Source organism: Choristoneura fumiferana, chromosome 7 (genome assembly GCF_025370935.1).
Source record: "Choristoneura fumiferana chromosome 7, NRCan_CFum_1, whole genome shotgun sequence".
NCBI lineage: Eukaryota > Metazoa > Arthropoda > Insecta > Lepidoptera > Tortricidae > Choristoneura > Choristoneura fumiferana.
Genome location: NC_133478.1, coordinates 16312722 through 16317161, shown reverse-complemented (window position 1 = coordinate 16317161; position 4440 = coordinate 16312722).

Here is a 4440-nt window from a genome sequence, read left to right as displayed (position 1 = left end):
AGAAATAAACTAATCTATGACGTAGCGACAGTGCAATATCAGCTGTTTAAAAGTTTACATAAAGTTAAGAGTATGTGATACAATATACCTAGTGCCATCCACGAAGACGCGTGATTTTGTCAAAATTAGACATTTCATTGTAATAAGAACCACGGCACGCGTCATCGTGAATGACTCTACCTATAACGGTATACTCCAAATTTCCATTTTGCGAGACACAATACAAATAAGCGGCGGCCAAAACTCTGTATGGAGTATATTAAACGTATTTGATACAGTAAAATTGTGTTTCATACGCGGAAGGAAAGGAGTAAATCGGTTTGGGAAAGGATTTATAGGAGTCCATAGAGAGGATTGGCCCAACATCGGCAGACAATACAACCCAAGCTAGGGGGAAAGATAACACCTTTAGACATGATTTTATGCCTAATGAGTATATCTAAGTTTATTTTCAATCCTGAAGTGGGAGAGCCTCTACTCTGATATGGATAATACAAAGTTTGCCTGTCAACTTGTCATTGAAACAATAAAGGTGTACCTGCACTTAAGGTAACTCACGGAGATTGATAAATAGTTGATTAAATATTTCTGTGAATAGTGAAGTGAATGAGCAAAAGTTTTATCGATATTTACTGACAATGAGTAATCTCTGGATTAGATTACATTTTGTTGTGCACCAAATTCCTAGCCTGAATCCACTTTATTAAAGTTTTAACGGTGATAATACATTTATTTTAAGAACAAACTAATTGAAATAGTGCTGGAGATGGTGTAATTAACGAACAGATAACAATTTTGATATCTGGATGTTCTTCTCTTAGAACTTCATATTTTAATTTAGCTAACGAAGACTAAACCTAACAGACGTTGTTGTCAAGTGGGTCAAAGGTGTTATCTCCCCATACCGTGCCCTCTTGTCCACTTTCATAACACTCTCACAAGACCACTGAACCTCAAGAAACTCTTTCAGAAAGTTTTACTTGCAAGTGGTTTCCTTGAGAGAGGATTACTGCGGATCATGACTTACTCCACGGCAGCTCGACTGTTTCTCCGGGTAGTTCAGGGCCGACATCTTCGGGTGGGCTGTCCACCACTTGGACCGGGTCGTGGTGGGAGGGAGGAGGGTAGGGGTAGAAATATGCAGGGTGGACGGGGTAGTACATGACCCCTGGAGGACCAGGGTACATGTGGGGCGGGTGCCCCGGCGGGGGAGGCGGGCCACCATAACCGTGGTGTCCATATCCACCAGGACGTCCTAGATAACATATTTATTGTATAGTGTGAAAGCAATTAGGTAACATAAGTTTTATAAGTAAAGCTTAGCTAGCGAGATCTAAAGGGCAGTATTAAGCCTGGAGGCCCAAAGCTATGTCAGGGCTTCCCCCATTCTCTCCATTCACCACGGTTCTGAGCGGTGTTCTAAGTTATTCCACCAGCGCCTCCTGGGCCAACCACTTCATCGCCATCCAACCAATAGTGGTACCAACCAACTCAGTTTGTGGCTATTTTACAGTCCACCTGCTTGGATCCACGCGGCTGACGTAACCTGCCTAGCTCCATTTACCAAGGGCATGCCAGGAAAAAATGTGCCTTAAGTTTTGCTGGATAAATTAGTCAACGGTATTATTATCGACGTATCCTAACGCGTATCATAATGAATATGGCACAGCGTCGCGTACCTACTGCTAAAGGAAAATTCAGGAGTACTTGTCTCCAATACTGCCAGGTTTTTTCGGACATTTACTTCCAACAATAAAAATGAATACTTTGATTTTAGACTTCCCTTTTCTCTACTGATTATAATTAGATAGACAGGTATTTTGTCACTAAACGCGTAGCAATTCATTATGTTGTGTAAGAAGGTACGTGTACACGCATGATATTTTGTTTCACTAACACGAGGTATTTTTAGAACGATAAAGATAAATCCAAATTTTATCATTATAAAATTTGAAATTCGAACTAACCGCATTACTGATAACTGTTTCATGTTCCATGGATTATAATGATTAGAGCGAAAAATATTAGTTGGGAATTCCAAACTTAATAACAATTGTTATAAGGTTGATTTATAACTTTAAAGTTTGCTTTATAATTTCAATCTATCGAAACAGCGTACAACTTTACATGTTAGGTATTCACAGCTTCTTAATTATATCTAAGAGATCAATCTGCCTAATAATCTTTTAAAAAAAATTATAACAAAAAATTGAACCGACTACAAAAAACCATGAAAATATTTTTCTACCAGTCTGAAGTTGGTCGGTGCCTCAGCACGAGCCAGCAGGAGTGGATCTACAGTCACTTTATAAGTGTGTATTGGGCTTCAATCACTCCTGCTGGCTCGTGCTGAGGCACCGACTGACTTCAGACTGGTAGAAAATTATTTTCATGGTTTTTTGTAGTCAGCTCAATTTATTGTTATAATTTTTTTTCACGCTTTTTAGTGTAAATAATCTAAGATACAATAGTTTAATAGCAACTGCTCAAGAAAAAGATTGCTTTTTCCGATGCAGAAACGTTAATTATTGAGGAGTCCTGGTGCTTCACCACCCGTTTTACCATATGCATTACGAGGGGCATAAATTGCTAAGCAACTGTATCAAAGTAATTAAAATTTAACCCGTGAAATACTTGTTATTGAGTAGTAACTCCGATGGTCAATTGTTGTCTTCATCATCAGTTCCACTTCACCAAATGTTGATTTTCAAGAGCAAATGCACGGGTTACTACTAAATATATCCAATTTACTACAGGTGTCCCTACAACATTTGAAGAGTTCCCTCGATTTCCTTAAGATCCAATCATCAGATCCTGATTTGGTGCTTATGTGACCTAATTGAAGGTATTCCTAGACGAGCGCAAAAAAAAAACAAATTGCTTCATAAGTGACGGAGTTCTGAGGTAACAAACATAAAAAAACATACAACCGAATTGATAACCTCCTCCTTTTTTGAAGTCGGTTAAAAATACCTACACTCAACAATGTACCTGTAACAGAACATAAAAGAGAGGCTGCTAGGATCTTCTATCATTAGCGTATCTAGAGAGGGTTATTTTCCAGGGGGCCTGACCTGGATTTTTGTGTGAAAATATCAGTACCTAGGTATTATATAATTTTGAATCAGAAGCCCAACGGGCTGTTTCGGGGGTAGGCACTAGACCGTACTGGGGTGGGGTACGTAACTTAATTAGGTATATACGTGTCTAAGTGTAGGTACCTTTCTATTCAATTCGGTAAATTCAACACCGTGAAAGTAAATATAACTACATTAAAATAATACCAGTAATTCTCATCGTAAGTCGTAAAATAAAAAATGATTTTTTTTTGAAGTTTGATGTGAAAATATGTGTTTGAAAAAAAATTGGTAGAATAGTGAGGTACTTGGGTCCTTCAGAATTCATTATTCTAAAACTGATTTGGTTTTAAATGTAAATACTTATTTGCAGATGAAAGTGTCTGTTATTTCAGTGCCACGCATCGCCTGCTCTTGCGCAGGTTTCGCAATTTACATGATAATGCGCCGCTCGAGGCTGATAAACAAGTCTTCCAGATACTTCTCTTAACTACAAAGAACACAAATAATCTAGATATATTAGACAGGTGCTATTTCATCCTATACTATATGTGCAAATGGTATTTCGTAATCAAATGTAGATTTCAAGAGATGACGAAATAAATCGAAGACTTTTGCTATTTTTTATGAAAATATAGATATTGTTTTAAGATCAGTACGAAAATAACACCAAATACTGACAGCACTATTTAGAGTGTCATAGCGGCACAGCACCACACTTCGTGCTTCATGCGTGCCTCTCCGAGGCTCACGTGAAATATGATAAAGTGTTGGACCAGCGCTAGAAACATCGATTGCATTACCGGTATACAGTTTTGCTGCCATAACAACTAGCTGGCCCAAGAAGCAATAAAGTTTCCAATTGCCTACACAACAGATTGTGAACAACTCAAATGCAATTACCAACTCAGATTACTTATTAGAAATGATTATTGTTTTTTCTATCGCTTATATGGAGAGGGCTACATAGGGCAACATAAATTATACTGTGTTCTACTAGAAGTAATTTGGCCGCAACAAACTTGTATTTTCTGACAGACAAAACACTAATTCATGATGAATCCTAGAGTCATTGACGTAATGTATCTGGAGAAATCAGGTTAGGAATGAAGGCACTGATCCAATGATAGTTTTCTAGTTCACTAGCGTTATCACTTATCAGTTATAATCAGCCACTTACCTGCCATGTTGAGCGTCTTGTCACGGACTGATGTCTCTGCAGGCGTATCGAAATATTTAACTTACTTTTGACTCATTATGTTATCACTTTATACGTGAATTTTATATATCGCTTACTCTATTTATCGATGACAACAAATTTACTAATAATTTCTTTTTTGTTATTACTTATTTGGAACTATGG